Here is a 17,232-nt window from a genome sequence, read left to right on the forward strand (position 1 = left end):
ATTAAAAACGAAATAAAGTAATTGCTTGTGCTCAGTGCTATGAAGCAAACTTTTCTCAAACTGTAATTAGAGCTTCAGCCCTTTTTTGCAGTGGGGAAATTGTTTCATTCCTGTCTAATTAAGTAATTAAAATATTCATTCATTCATTGCTTTATTTCCCATTTGAGGGTCACTTTGATGTACTCATAGGTCCACTGAGATAATGGCTCAAGGAGAGTGCAAACTGGTAAATGTAATTAAAAATATCAACCATAAATTCCTAAAGCCCTAAAGCGCAAAACTTAATTGATGACAGCTTTGCCATATTTTGTATTTTTGTGAATTTCAAACCAGGACGCTCATGCAAAGTGAAGACCGTTAATCCTTTAAGAGAAAATGTAGTTACATTTTTTTGTAACTGATATTATGCAGTTTTCATCAAACACAAGTCAACATGAGTCCCACGAGGTAACGGCTCGATGGAGACTCAGGCCACCTGGATATCCAGTCAATAATTGTCGTACAAGTTGACTTTTATTCACAATCCTACTTAGAAAAAAGATGGCCATGTATAGCTCCCTTGTTGATCTCTCTGGCTGACCGATAGTCAATGTAGGAGCGAAGGTTGATATAGGGTGGAACTGAGCCACTGGTGTACGTGTGCATCAGAGCCACATCACAGATCAGGGAATGGGGTGGGAATGAATCATTTTGACATCTGACGATAAGGAGGGGCAGTGTTCAGCAGTTAAAAGTCAAGGGGATTGGAACCAGGAGCAAAATAGTAATAATTGGGAAACAAACAAGAAGCAAAACAAAAAAAAATGGGGAGAGTTATGAGAGATAATAAATTAATAAAATCTAAATAATTAAAACATGGAAAAATAAACACAGGACATGGAATCCCCTTTTTAGCTCACCTGGAGCGTAGTTCCGGGGAGCTTATGGGACGGCGCGTCGTCCGTCTGTCAGTCCGTCCATCCGTCCGTCCGTCCACAAATACTTGCAACTTCTTCTCTGAAACTACACATACGATTTCGATTAAACTTGACCACAACCTTCATCACCTGTGATGTACCAAAGTTTGTTCATGGCTTTTAAAAAAATCGAGGTCTGAGGGGGTCTACGGAGGGAGCTTATGGGGTGTTGCCTTCCAAAAGAGGTATTTATTTCTCCTCCGAAACTACACACACAATTTTGTTGAAAATTGACCACAACCTTCATCACCCGTGATGCACCAAATCTTGTTCAAACCATCCAAAAAAATTGGGGTCTAAGGAGGTCTATGAGGAGGTTGCCCCCCAAAAGAGGTATTTGCTTTCTTCTCAGAAACTACACACATTTCTGGTGAAACTTCACCATAACCTTCATCACCCATGATGTACCAAAGTTTGTTCATGGCATAAAAAATAATAATCGGGGTCTGACGGGGTGTACGGGGGGGGGGTTGCCCCCCAAAATATGTATTTGCTGTATTCTTTGAAACTATACACACAATTTCTATGAAACTTGACCACAACCTTCATCACCCGTGATGTACTAAAGTTTGTTCACACTATTCCAAATAAAAAAATTGGTGTCTGGTAGGGTCTGGGGGGGGGGGGGTGGGGCGGTTGAGGAGCTGTTGCTCCTGATCCAGGTGAGCTCGAGGACGTGCAATCCTTTTTTAGGTTATTTCTTCGAAATAAATAAGTTATTTCTTCAAATTAAATTTGGTACGATGCATCAGGACAGCAAGGTCTCACGTAGTTGTGCTTCCCATCCAGATGTGCTTGCTATAAATGAAGTGAAATGGGGTTTTCCCTAAATATTGGTATTTTATTCAAAAATCTTCTCAAAAACTGACAACCGGATCCAGACCAAACTGGCCACGTGGCATCGTAACCATGCGCTAACCTTAAGTTGTGCTCCCCATGGCCGTATCTCCCCTGAAAAGGGGGCCACGGCCTCCCTCACCTCATCCATCATCTTCACCAAAACATATTTTCCTCACAAACTACATGACCGACCGATATGGACCAAATTTTGTCCGACACATTAGAACAGTAAGGTATCATGGGGTTGTGCTCGCAATCCAGATCTGCCCCGGATAACAGGCTGAAAAGGGGGGTTTCGCCTCAAATTCAGGTAATTTTTTTTTTTTAATCTTCTAAGAAACCAACGGACATATGCAGACCAAACTCTTCATGAAACATAAGTACCATGCGTTAACTTACTGTAAATTGTGCTCCCCATGTCTATACCAGTTCAGGAAGGGGGGGCATGAACCCTTCCCCCCAATCCTTCATTTTCACCCCAGCTGTTTGGGAAATAACCGTCAGTCCCCAAAGCGGCTATTTATTTAAATACTCAAGGACCTTGAGACTCCATGTGTTATTGCAGAAGAATACCACTGCTTACAACATGCCTGAAAGTTTTGATCTGAGTGAAACTCACAGAGTGAACAGCACATCCAAGAAGTACATTTTGCTGCCCAGGAAGTAGGGCAGCTCCATTTCCATTGTTCTTATACCAATGCAAATAACACCAGATAGCTCTCTGATGAGGAACTTCAATAGAGGAGGCCATTGGGTCCATCAAGCTTGTGCAATGGTGGCCAGCCTATGGTTGTTTGTCCGTGCTCTATCCATTTAAAATGCCGAGTGTCAACTAGGAAGCAGGATAGGGGATATCATATTTTATGTCTTTGGTCCGACTCGGCCGGAGGTTCAAACCGCCCGACCTCCCAGACTCGGAGCGGACGCTTTAACCATTACACATGCGAGTTGCACCTGCTGGATGACCAAGTGACATCAATTGCAAAACCATTGCATGAGCAGACAATATCGACAATGATGCATGCTTCCATCGTGTGATGAAAAGCTCCTTCACATGCACTACTCAATGTGTCACATGGGCGACCAGAAGATGGTTATGAAAGGAAGAAACTCGAGCCACATGCCAGAGCAGTGACACAGGGTGGAGGAAGTCCGTGGGTTATGGATGAAGCATCAACTGAAACAGCTCAAATCATCAGTCCTGTTTATCGCAGACTCAGTGGACGGTGTCGCGGTTTGGTGTAAGGATTTTTAGTTGGCTGTGCTTCTTTCCTTTACATTTATTCTTTCCTTTCCTTTATTTAGTTGGCTGTCTACATTTTGGTAAATTATTACATTATAAACAGCTCATGAGTACATACCAGGCGTGTGTTACGTTTCAGCAAGTGGCGTGCTAGCGCTTTCCAAGCCAGTCGTTCCACATCAACTGCTTTGCAAGCCGCTCACCTAACCGCTCGTCAAGTGGAGCAAGCCGTGAGGTGTACTTCATCATGTTCGCAAAAATAGCCACTGTAATCGGACTCAAAACGACAGCACAACCAATGGAATGTTCAGAGGCATACCACTGTTATGTCGAGGGTACTCATAATATCGTGCACTTATACTTTTATTGTTACGACTATTATTCATCCCAATGTTTCAAAATCTACAAACAGGCAATGATCCGACTTGACTGCAATGTTCGCAATCTTATCGAAACTAATAAATGTCGTTTGTGTGTGTGTGTGTGTATGTGTGTGTGTGTGTGTGTGTGTGTGTGTGTGTGTGTGTGTGTGTGTGTGTGTGTGTGTTAGTGTGTCTCCTCCATAACTCCAAAACCATGAAACCTATCAGCCTGAAACTTCGCAAACATACAACGAAAACTTCAAGGAAGTGCATGCCTGAAAATTGGATGTTTGGTTTAATTAAAACATCCCTTTTGAAGATAATTAACGGCCTTATTTAATTATATCCTTTATCAAGGCAGCTTCGCTCACCGCTATCTCTGGGGTCTTGAGGAATATCCAAGGTAACCTCGCTGGGGTGTGTAGCCACCATGTTTTTTTGGCCTGCTCAACCATGTCTCGACTTGGAACAGGCCGCAACGAATTCTTAATGATAAAGTATTTTTTCCCCACTTTCCTCACTCATATTATCGAATGCCTGTTCATCATAGCTACAAATTGCTGTATACATCACTTTTGTAAGTACTATAGTTTTCAAATTAGGAGGTTGGAGCGATTTCATGCATCCATTTGATACGATTTTCCACGATCTACTCTCACAGACTAATTAAAGTATATCATTGAAATATTATTACGGCTTTGAGCATTGAATTTGGTCCGAACTAAGTAAGCGTCAAAATTTGGAGTGAAATCACATAATTTAAAGAAATAATCAAGTTTTACTAATGAAGCCAATATACCTATCGATATCTATGTGAGAAAATGTGAAATTTCCGAAGCATTAAATTATTTTTTTCCACTCTTTCGAGACTTATATTGAGCGAACAAAAGATTTATGAATGTGCCAAAATTAACCAGCTTCATTGAACTATATGATTTAATACATTCTCTGCTTGACCTCATGCCCCGTCCCCCAGAGGTACTGCTTATCCATAGCGTCTGCCAGATCTGTGTCTATATTTTCAGAGGTTTCGCAAGGTGCTCTACCAGAAACCAAATCAAATCTGATGAAAAACGGACGTTTTAAAATAAAGTGATAACGTTTGCATGATCCCGAACTGATGTACCACGTGGCGCGTACACAGAAGATCAGGCAACATGGCAGACTATCTGCAATGTCTATCTCATGGGCAATTAAACTACGCGCTGTCTCCAGGGTTGTTCTACATTAAACAGCAACTCTTTTGTAGATAAAGTCATTATTTGAACGAATTCCTTCAATTTATTTAACTGCTACAGGTGCAGTGAAGTCCAGCCTTAAAGATAAAGGCATCCAATATGGTATGCAGCCACAGCCTGGCCAGCCATTCCTGATCAACTATTTAATTGGAGTGCTTGCTTGACTGCTTGAGCCACTTGCCGAGCACCTTACAGTCGATAGCGACACCACACTTCATCATTCTGAGCAAATTGTTCACTCACTGGGGACGCTTTTACCGAGACAGGCCATTCAGATTGAGTAGTTCGTGCTCCATCATCCAGAGCAATTGGTCCATGCTCCATCATTCTAAGCAAGTGGTTCGTGCTCTGTCATCTTGAGCATGTGGTTCTTGCTTCATCGTCCTGAGCGAGAGGTTTGTGCTCCGTCATCCTGAGCAAGTGGTTGATGCTCCATCATCCTGAGCAAGTGGTTTGTGCTCCGTAATCCTAAGTGAGTGGTTCATGCTCCATTATCCTGAGCAAGTGGTTCATGCTCAGTCATCCTGAGCGAGTGGTTCATGCTCTGTCATTCATTCGGAGTGAGTGGTTCATGCTCCATCATTTTGAGCGAGTGTTTCATGCTCTGTCATTCATTTTGAGTGAGTGGTTCATGCTCCATCATTTAAAAAAGAAAGATTTTTGCTCAATACAATATGGCTGCCAGACCATGTGACTTATCAATGATTCATGAATACACTGGTATCCCCAGGGCCTGCGGAACATTTGTACGAAGCTTGTCCTAGATCTGTCCAGCCGTTCTGGAGAAGAATATTTGTTATAGGTTTTAAGGTAAATCCAATATGGCTGCCAAAACCATGTGACCAATGACATCATGTATGTGAACCTTTTGTTCCTCATGGACAGGCGGTCATATGTGTAAAGTTTCAGCTCGATCTGTATTTTCGGATCGAGCAGAGAAGAATAATTTTTGAAGGTTGGTTTTCAAAAAAACAATATGGCTGTCGAACCACATGACCAATGACATTATCAATTTATCCCAGGATGACCCTCAAAATTTTTCATACCGATCGAATGTAGCGTTCTATGAATACAATTATGACGTCATAACGAAGGCAACTAAGACATCATTAAGAAAAATCACACATATTCCCCACGAGGAGTACTTGCCATGTGCCAAGTTTCAATTTTTTCCTTCGTGCGGTTTCTGAGATACAGAGGTCCCAAGTTTTTTCATTTTTTTCCAAAATGGCTGCACAACACGTCATCTATGACGTCATAATTATCATTAAAACATTCTACATGAGTCGTCACTCCGATGGTGAAAATTTCATCTCAATTCGACAAGTGGTTGCAGAGAAAATCTGTTGTCACGTTCTGTGCGGTCGAACAAACAACCAGACAGACAGACAGACAGACAAATGACCCAAATGAAATACCTACCCTCTCCTCTGGTGATGGTTATAAATGAAGTTATTATTTCAAAAACTCAGCACAGAGATGTGAATGCTTGACTCAACCTGTCATCCTTCCAAGGTTAGCAAAATGAGTGACAGCTTCCTGGAAACAGGGGCACTGCATCAATGGCACAGTCGCACTTCCAAAAATGAATCAAATAGCAACCACAGGCTGCATATGAAATAACAACAACAATAACAACAACAACAACAAAACATTATGTCGAGCTGCGGAGACCTTAATACAGCTACATGATGGAGCATCAGAACTGGTGTCCAGGTGCATGGTCTTGAGTGCAGTTGCTTGGGGGGGGGGGGGGGGCATCATGAACTTTTATAAAAAGGCTACAGTTCGTTAACTTTCAATTATTTCTTCATTCTCATACTTGAATTCTTCCTTGTCTTCAGAGGGGTTGTTGGTTGATATGGCCTAGACCTCAAAGTATCCACACTCATCATTGAGATGTCTAGCCTGGGCTTGAATCCTGAAGCAGCTTTAAACTGCCATCCCGGTGTTTCACAGGCAGGGTGATTCATCAGTGTGTGTGTGCCGTTCCACGGATGGACGTTAAATCGGGTGTCCCGTCTGCCTGCCAGTATTTGTTGAGGGACGTCAAAGATCACACACTGTCCTTCGAGAAGAGTCGGCGAGCCATCACCGGCACCCTGAACAAATCCCAGCTCTAAACAGCAGAGGGCATTGCATCGGTGACACAGCCACACCCTCAGCCAATGATGTTACCCTACAGCCTCAAATGAAGAATAAGTTATGTATATTAATGTATCAAACAAAATTTTCTGCTTTATTATTTGTGGCATTTCATACTCCCCCCTCCCCTCAACCTATCATCACTCAAGCCTCACTTCCAAGTACATTATGAACGGTTTTGATGAATCTCCCTGTCATATCGTTTTTCACACTTCCATCAATGTTGTTGTGATCGCACTACCTCCCCACACTCACTATTGGAAACACTTCGCTGTTTATTTATCCCTTCCTGGCCCGAATGGCTCCCACTCTCTGCCTCATTTGATCATGTTGAACTTCCCCTCCAGCCTTTTTCTGTACTTCTACAGCTGCACTTAGCTCTTCAGATCATTTCCTCAAGAAAGTGTCTTTCTCACAGTAGTAAAGCAATCAACATAGTATCTTCACGTGTGCCATTTCAATCAGGTGGATTGGTCTGGCCAAGAGATAGATCTAGCATCTCTTCTACTGACTTGTCCATTATCTTTTTTTATCTCTGAACATTTACAATGCCTGGCAATGTTTCAGGTTCTCCCTCTCCTTCTGTTATAGTTTATACACACCTTCATTACCCCCACACAAGCAAAGCGATAAACAGGGTTAAACAATTGGTTAATGTCCTGAGTTTGGTAATCAGGACACAATGTCCTGGTTACCAAACTGTCAGTTAATAGCATCTCGGTTTCCTCCTGGACTGGCAATTTGATTTCCTGTGTGCTCAGAAGCAGCAGGTTGCATCAGAATCGCATTCTCTCATGCTTTAGCTCGAGAGTCTGGCATTCCTCAAGATGGTGATGTGGAACAAATAATGCACAGGATAAACATCTGTGACTGCTCTTCGTTACTGTATCCGTTGTGTCTTGGGACAGCAGGCTGACTCTCACTGTATTGTTATTCTTAACAGCGGGTAGTTTGGTATCCTCTATTATGCTTTTGTTCCTCCTGCCCTCCTACTTCCACCAAACCCTTGACCCCAGGGTCACAAAGGTTTCACCAGAATTCCTTTTCCTTGATGTCATACCTTCGTGTAAGCTTGTTGCTCATCTCTATTAGTTCATCCCCACTTTCTTGTCTCTTGCCACTTGTCTCACGGCCATCTTATTCAGACCTTCAAGACTTATAGGCTTGACTCCAAGACAGCGAGTTAATTGTGTTCTAAAGTAAATGGTTTCTGTTGGGTTTTGGTTTGTTGTTAAAGTTAATGGGTTCAGATTACTGTATATGCATTAATCTATATATTAATACTGAAGGACCAATTTTGTGCTCCACCTAGCGGTCGCATCACGTTTTTCTCAGTACTGTGACCTGGACTGAAAGAAACTTCGTACCTGTTAGAGTGCATCGCACATAGTGGCAATAGTCAACTTTCAACTCTGAAGCATCTATATATTAATACTGAAGGACCAATTTTGTGCTCCCCCTAGCGGTCGCATCACGTTTTTCTCGGTACTGTGACCTGAGAAGTTTTTACACGGTGTACGTCAAAGTAGACACGTGCACAAATCAGGGGAATTCTTCACAAGGAGTAGTGTACACTAAAAATGTCGTGTACAAGGACGTTTTGTAGGCCTCATTAGGTGAGGCCATGGAGTACATCGACTGGGATCCAGCTCTTACAAGAGCCGCCACTGGTTGTCATATTGGGCTCATGGAACGGAATCTGTCTGTGACGGGGTTTCAGCTAGTCAAGATTAATATAAATGGGCAAAGGTTGGGAGTAAGGGAGGGAGATGGGGGGGGGGGGTGGCTCAGTTCCAAAGAGCAAGATGTATTTGTTGCATGTATAACAAGTGTCTACTGAATTTAAGTGGTTAAGACAACAGCTGTATGCACAGGTGAGAAAATGAGGTGGTTTGGGGGAGGGGGGAAGGAAGGAGTGAGTTACAAAGTTGCTTATAGATGGTTACAAGCTGTTGCATACGGAGTACTGCATCATGCATTAGCCCCACATCCGACACGAGTTTCTGCCATCAGAAAAATTGCTTCCATCGGTATAATTTGCCAAGTTGGTAGTATTATATATGGGAGAACTATATGGAATTGCAGACTCAGTTTGTTGGTTCGACACATCTCTGGGCAGATGGACAGACTGTAAGCTGCAAAGAGTTGTGATTGACTGGAAACTAGAATGCTTAGTCGTCCACAACACTTGGCATTGCAATGCAATCCTCGATCATAAAAATTTGTATTCACATTGTTCAGGTATATACTACGTATATGTTTAAAAAAAATGAGCTACGATAAGAGATTGGAAATATTTAGAGATAGGCAAGGTTATAGAAATATCTTGCCCTGTTGGAAAACGTTTTGCACATTTTACATCATCAGCCGATCTTGAACATAGATTGCTGATCACAAATTTGAAAAGAAACCATCATGAACTGTCTACTCCCAAGCCCAATAAATGTAACGATTTCTATAAAAACTAAAAATCAGATTTACAACACATCACAACATTAATATCTGTTGAGACATTATTCGTCCGCTTTGAAAACAAATCTTTGTTGATGATTGTTACAAGAAATTGTGTGGCCCTTACGTACACAAAGCAACAAATCCCTGTCTCTTATCCCTTGTGCATGCGTAATAAATAAAACGTGAGAAAATTAATAACAAAATATAACACAGTTTGAAATGAAAAGCAACATGAGGCCATGATGTCATACTTGATCTTTATTTTTCATCATAATCTCCAAAATGACCGATTTGACTGGGACGATGACACCGCCATACTGTTGAGATCTGAAAAAAGGTGCGACTTAACCTGAAACATTTTAGTTTTAGTAAAGAATAGGTCGAATGATTAATCGTGGAGCTTTGCCTTCCATTAAAGGACGCATTAAGCTGATTGCCCCCATCTTCTTTTAGTTGCTTTTAAAGACCCTGTACCTCAAGGCCTTTTGGGGATGGAGCAATGAGCGTAGGAAATTCTGCTTCCAGGTACATTTGACATTTGAATACATCTTAATGATGATTAAATTACAGAATATGATGAGCATCCACAAGATGAAGAAGAACAAAATGAAGAGAAGAAGACAAAGCTGCGGTATAATTTGCTTTGCATTCTCGTCTGACAATCTACCATACATTTTCCCATTTGTACCATATTAGCTTACATGCCTGCCTGCAGCAAAACCTTAATCACATCCAGGCTTGGAGTAAAAAGTGCAAAGTAGCATTCATACCTGAGATGTTAGGTAATGACTATCTCCAACATGAGAGATCCCAGCTGGATGCTTCAATTTTTCAATGGCACCGCCTCATAAGAGTCCTCCATGAGGTCACCATTGATGAGATGCTAAGCTGGGCCATCCATATTAACAAGCATGGCTGCACTGATAAAATTTAAGAAATCTTCATCTTTTTGTGAGATCTGAATTCAATGACACTCAGATCACATTTCATGGGAATTTCTTGTCAGAGTGCAAGTTCAAAACAGAAACTGAGCACCACAAAGAACTTTCCACCATCTCCTATCCTCCGATCAGTTGTATGATGAAAAACTCATCGCTCGCTAAGATGGGAGCACTCTGAAGCAATGTAGAAATTTCAACTCCATCCAGGAATGGCTGCCCACTTTTAATCGGCTTATCACAATCTCAAACTAACATTCATCTTCTGTAGGCCTTGGGCCAAATTTCATCAATATAATTTTTTGGAACAAATTAGGTGGGGCAACTTACTATTTTTACAATAACTACATTAAAGTAGTCTCTCTCTAAATCATAAATGGCCCGAGGTTTACACGTGAACGTTAATTATAAAAATTGATCAGAAACTTTTGTATTAGTTATCACCTCCTTCCAGCAGGGGGCTGCAGTCTCACAAGCTGATCAAAGCCAAGAACCGATGTGATTACAGTTTTTTTGTGCAGAAAATGGAGAATCGTGAAAAAGCGAGGTGACAGGGCAAAGAGGCAACATACTGACGGTGGAAGCAGATGGATGTCGCAAGCAAGGAATGAATGAATGGGGAAAGAGAGAGAGAAAAGGGAAGGAGAAGATAATTGGTTTGGTGGGCTCATGGAGATAGAAAATATTGTGGTTGGGATAAGGGATAACATGAGACAGTCAACTTGAAGCTCCTCAAAAAAGTGTGATTGAACAGCCTTTGGAAGGGGTTCCACATTGGAATGTGTGTGTATGTGTGTGGGGGCGTCGGAGTCGGGGGTCGGTGAAGAGGAACAAAGCAGTGGAGCTGTGCAGTAAGCCTCGATCTGGGGATTTTAACAAGGAGGTTACTGGAGGAGTTGAGAAGGGCTGGAGTGCTGAGAGCGCAAACAAACCAAGACCAGACCAGGGAAAAGAGAGCACAAGTGATCTCTCTTCTTCAGACGAAGGGTGAGCCTGGCACAATTCCAAATGCCTGAAAATGAGTTTGTCTTCGCTTCGCACGGCGGTTAACACGCCTCAACCAACGTTGTGTTGATTCTACTCAATGATCAAAGTCGTTTATTACCATAATCGACCATTACTAATCTGATGTCTAATATTGGCAAAGTCTATGACTAATCAAAGATGGAATGTCATATTATAAATTATATTACAATATAAAGTGGACATGAGAAACACTGAGCTTGTGTTTTATACAACTTGTACATGTATGTTACATGCTTTATACAACTTGCACAGAAACTGGAAATTTATTTATGTTTACTTTGGGATCCCATTTAAGAGACAGTGTAGTGATAAATGAAGAGCATATATCAGTCAACGACTTGTATAGTAATAAATGTCAGTGTGTGTCAGTCAGTCAGTGTGTGTGTTTATGTGCGTGTGTGTGTGTCACCACCACAACTCCAAAACCATGAAACATAGCGGCTCCAAACTTTGCATATACACACACGAAGGGAACTCCAAGGGAGTGCATGACTGAAAACTGGGTGTTTGGGTAAATTTAAACACCCCTTTTGAAGATAATTAACAGCTTACCTCCATGAAAGGTTTATCCTTGGTCAGCCTGTAGCGTCACCTCGCAGGGGTCTCAGCCGCCATTTTGATTTGGCCTTCTAAAGTATGCCTTGCCTTGGAAACATGATCTACTCTCGCGCACTAATTAAAGTACAGTATATAATCGGAATATGATTTTAGATTTGAGGATCAGATCTCATGGACTGAATAAGTGTTGAAATCTGGAGCAAAGTCTGAAAATGTTCAGAAATTACCAATTTCTTATAACTAAGTGGATAAGCGTATTTATTGAAGTAAGGTTACGTTTCCATATTCTCCATATTTACACAAGAACATGTGAAATTGCCAAAGCATGAAACTTAACTTTTTGTAATGATCTGACAATTATATTGAGGGAATGAAAGATGAACGAATATTCCTAACGCGTAACCTCATTGAGTGCAACGAAAACCATTTTAAAGCAGGAGAAAACTCCCATGGTGCGAGCGGTGAGCAAGGCGCCCAAAGCTCATTTCTCCGTTTGGAAGAATTTGGAAGAATCCCTGGAGTTTGGAAGACAAAATAAATTAGAGGATTAGAATGAGTAAAGCGAACTACGAGTTCAAGAGAGAGTTGAAAAATGTTTTCAGTGGTGACAAAGCAATGCATCCCCATTCAAAGGAAGGATGGCAGAGAGGAACACACACTCGCTCTCCACTGTCTAGGCTGGGGTTGAATTACAACCCAGCTATAAACTGTCATCCCGGTGTTTCAAGGGCAGTGTGATTAATCAATGTGTGTGCCGTCCCTCGGATGGACATTAAACTGGGTGTCGCATCTGCCGGAATTAGTTGGTGGACAATAAAGATCCTTTCACAGTGTCCTTTGTGAATAGTAGCGGAGCGATCTCCAACATCCTATCTAAATTTCAAATTACTGCTCTAACCTACAGGGGCACTGCATTAGCAGCACAGCCACACCCTGATTCGATGATGCTACATGCATCCTTGTTCATAGAATGAACAGGAAGGAGAAGGGTGGAGGTGGGAGGAGGGAGAGGAGGGGTGGAGGTGTGAGGAGGGAGGGGAATGGAGTGGAGGGTGGAGGTGGGAGTAGTGAGGGAAAGGATTGGGGGGGAGGTAGTCTGGAGGGAGGAGTGATGTGAGAGTAGGGAAGGGTGGGTGGTAGGAGGCAGGGGAAGGGGTGAAAGGAGGGAGGACAAGGTTGGAGTTGGGACCTTTGCTAATTATTAATAAATGAGAGGAAAAAGTGAAAATGCTGAGAAAGGACAAAATGCTGAGTAATCCAGATGTCACTTTTGAAAGACGTTTAACTAAAATTCATTATGTCCATTTTTAAGAACCAGAAACACCCGCTCACTTCAGGAGCATCAGCAAGTCATTGTCCCCTCTCCCCCTCGCCCCCACTGCAAGAGGGGGAGGGATGTTTGTTTGTGTCCATGACCTGACCTTGAGTAGTTCCAGCATTCAGGCAAAATTTGGTGGATATCGCACCAGCCGATCTTTTTCTATTATTTTCAGATGTATATCCACACACACACACACACACACACACACACACACACACACACACACACACACACACACACACACACACACACACACACACACACACACACACACACACACACACACACACACACACACACAAACACACACACACACACACACACACACACACACACACACACACACACACACACACACACACACACACACTGTTACAGTTGTGGAAATTCGCATTACACCATGAAGAGTCCTCAGGTGAGATTTCTCAGTAAGTCCATGTGTTGTTAGCCCAAACCCGTTGTATAGAGGGAATATGTGTGATTCATCTGGGCTGCGACGCTTTGAGTTAGCCATTTTTCTGTTCTATCTTTTATTTCAAACAAACAGCATCTCAACAACCACACCATCCCCACCAGAGCGCCAACCACACGACAACGACGCCACCTCCACCACCAATGCTACCACATCATCGCTTCTACAACCATTCGCAAACACCACCACCTTCGCCTTTACCTTCACAACTTCATCCCACATCATCGCTTCTACGGCCATTCCCAAACACCACCAGTCAACACCAAACGTCGTGTTCCCGGAGCCGTTCGGCAGTGGAGGCCGAACGCGTCGATCCGCGGATCAGGAATGCTTCACGCCCACTTCTCCTCTGTCCAATGGGCAAGCGCGAGGCCGCTTGGCCCCGCCTCCAGGCGAGTGTAGGTGAATTCCGTCTATGTCCGTCTATGCAAATTTTAGGATCAGGGGAGGTTCACGCCCATTTTTGCCCGACCAATGGCTGACCGGGGGGGGGGCGGTGTGGCCCCGCCTCCAATCATGTTCTGATCCGGGAATTTGCATATCGGCGCCTCCTGAGCGCTATAAAGGTGCGAGCGGAAGGCGACTCGAGGAGTTGAGCAAGAAGCGTGAAGCGTGGAGCGTGGAGCGTGGAGTGTGGAGCGTGGAGCATGGAGCGTTGGGGAGCGGAGTTGAGAGTGGAGCGTGGAGTGTGGAGCGTTGAGCGTTGGGGAGCGGAGTTGAGAGTTGAACTGGAAGAAGTGGAGTGCGCGCGGTGGAGCTGCAGGCAGCGGGTCGGGGCAAGGGAGCTCGGGTCCGAGGCAAGGAGGACGGCGGTCGGCAACGAGGTTGCGGTGTGGGGGATCGCTCGTCTCATCGTGGGACCCAAGCCAGCGAGCCAGCCACTCCCCTCCCTCAGGGCATCAACAATTTCCCCTTCCCCCACGATGAGATAGTGCAAAGGGGGGCCCCCTTCCTCCCCCACCCCAAACGTGGTGCCAACGAGCACGCCAGGGGCACGGAGTCGGGGCACAGCGGCGTGGACATTTTGCGACTTGCCTGCCAACGCATCACGAGGAAGCGGGTAAGACCTCCCCTGTCTTGCGGACCTGGCCGCTCCTCTCGGTCTCGCGCACATTTGGCCTGTGGGCCAGTCTGCCTCCTTGTCTGTGATGGTGGCTTCCTTCTTTTACTTTTGTGTAAATGTGTGTTGACGCCGTCTGTGAAGTAAAACTGTGTAAGTGTTGCCGTGTGTACGCGTTAGGTCGGTGTCAACTGTTTTTCTTGCCTTTGCTTTTTGTGTATTCTGTATGGCTGTATATACGTGCTTTCCGTGTGTGGCGAAATAAAATGCTTGCTTGTTGAACTGTGCCCGTTTCGCTTCGTCTTTTCTCTATTTGAATCTCCATCTTGCATCACATAAGGGGTTCGTAGTGGGTTCAACATCCTGGTAATTAATCTGAACCGTCCAGGTCGATGATAACACCACTCGGTTATCCTGATAGTACGGAACGGGCCGCCCAAGCGGCTCGTGTCCGGAGTCGACCTGTGGCGAGGTACGATCGCCCGGTTAACCATCCGCGTGGGTACTTAGGTAGGTCGAGTTTGGCGAACAACCCTATCCTATGCGGGTGGCCGATTGGCACGATTGTGGTGAGGTCGAAAGGCCCACCCGTGACTAGTTCCCGGTGTTGGTCCGAGAAGGTCACGACAAAATTGTCCGTCCGGTGGGCGACGTGCCGCGATTCGAGTTACGTGGCCGTTTGCACGCCGGCGGGCGCGAATTCGCAACAATACACACACACGTACACACACACACACACACACACACACACACACACACACACACACACACACACACACACACACACACACACACACACACACACACACACACACTTGCCTTATTTAGCATTGTATGATTTCCCCCAATACAAGAAAAAAACACGAAATGCGAATGATTAGATGAAGTCGAGTGATAAACATGTAAAAGCATTGATACCTCTTATCTTCTTCTTTCGGTTGCTCCCGTTAGGGGTCGCCACAGCGGATCATCCGTATGATCCGCATAGTGATTTGGCACATGTTTTACGCCGGATGCCCTTCCTGACGCAACCCTGGTCGCCCATTGATACCACTTATATCTGCATAGAATTCTTCAAAACACAAGTCTACTCCAAAAACAGAAACATTCAAAATATTGATGGAGATGCTTATAAGTTTGACAGATTCCATTTTATTGGGTTTTCGGTTTACATAGTTGAGGCTCATGGAAGAGCTGGAACTTGTATACTGAATGGATCAGGACAAAAGCAACAGTGGAGAGGGAGAAACACCAACAGCAGAGTTGAAGGCAAAGATTGAGGCAGACTTGAACAAACAATGGGTTTGGGGAAGAAAGAGGGACAGGAACACACAGAAGAAGAAGACACAGGGTGTCTTGGGGAAGAAGACACAGGGTGGACAAGATGGATACAGAAGGAAACTCTGAGGAGGGAAAACTGAATATTTGAAAAGTGGAGGGATTGTGGTGGTGCTAATGAGGGTCGAAAAGATCATGGTTTTGGATGGGAGATTAACTGACATGGTGGTGAACAGCTGCTTGAAGACCTGGAGAAAAGAATGAAATTGAAGAGAAGGTGGAAGTTGATTCCACAGTCGGGAAAAAAGAGGTACGACTGAATGGAAGTGAGTAGTGATCCTGGATTTAGGTAGTTTCACCAGAAGGGGGTTGATGGTGGACCGTGTGAGCCCTGCAGAAACCTGGCGAGGAAAAAAGCATGGAAAAAGCAGAGGGTGCAAGACTAGAAAGGAGGTGGTAGAACATAGAAACCTTCAAGGTCTTGGTTTCCACAGCATCAAGCTGAGGATGATGTGAGGCAGGGGAGCCAGCCTAGAGAGGGGGGGGGAGAGAAGGAGAGAGAGATAGAGAGAGGGATAGAGAGAGGGATAGAGAGAGGGATAGAGAGAGGGATAGAGAGAGGGATAGAGAGAGGGATAGAGAGAGGGATAGAGAGAGGGATAGAGAGAGGGATAGAGAGAGGGATAGAGAGAGGGATAGAGAGAGGGATAGAGAGAGGGATAGAGAGAGGGATAGAGAGAGGGATAGAGAGAGGGATAGAGAGAGGGATAGAGAGAGGGATAGAGAGAGGGATAGAGAGAGGGATAGAGAGAGGGATAGAGAGAGGGATAGAGAGAGGGATAGAGAGAGGGATAGAGAGAGGGATAGAGAGAGGGATAGAGAGAGGGATAGAGAGAGGGATAGAGAGAGGGATAGAGAGAGGGATAGAGAGAGGGATAGAGAGAGGGATAGAGAGAGGGATAGAGAGAGGGATAGAGAGAGGGATAGAGAGAGGGATAGAGAGAGGGATAGAGAGAGGGATAGAGAGAGGGATAGAGAGAGGGATAGAGAGAGGGATAGAGAGAGGGATAGAGAGAGGGATAGAGAGAGGGATAGAGAGAGAGAGAGAGAGAGAGAGAGAGAGAGAGAGAGAGAGAGAGAGAGAGAGAGAGAGAGAGAGAGAGAGAGAGAGAGAGAGAGAGAGAGAGAGAGAGAGAGAGAGAGAGAGAGAGAGAGAGAGAGAGAGAGAGAGAGAGAGAGAGAGAGAGAGAGAGAGAGAGAGAGAGAGAGAGAGAGAGAGAGAGAGAGAGAGAGAGAGAGAGAGAGAGAGAGAGAGAGAGAGAGAGAGAGAGAGAGAGAGAG

General features: G+C 44.2%; 1 protein-coding gene and 1 pseudogene across 1 annotated transcript in view; one reads left to right on the forward strand and one right to left on the reverse strand.

The window, feature by feature from the left end:
* Nucleotides 1-17,232, reverse strand: part of LOC147010839 (transmembrane protein 132C-like) — a 741,813-nt gene that overhangs the window by 429,587 nt on the left and 294,994 nt on the right. The window lies entirely within an intron of this gene.
* The window catches only part of LOC147010841 (uncharacterized), a 46,791-nt pseudogene continuing 43,040 nt past the window's right edge, over nucleotides 13,482-17,232 (forward strand).

The sequence above is a fragment of the Eptatretus burgeri genome, chromosome 16, assembly GCF_056783735.1.
Source record: "Eptatretus burgeri isolate ZD-2024b chromosome 16, Ebu_testis_v1, whole genome shotgun sequence".
Classification (NCBI taxonomy): Eukaryota; Metazoa; Chordata; class Myxini; order Myxiniformes; family Myxinidae; genus Eptatretus; species Eptatretus burgeri.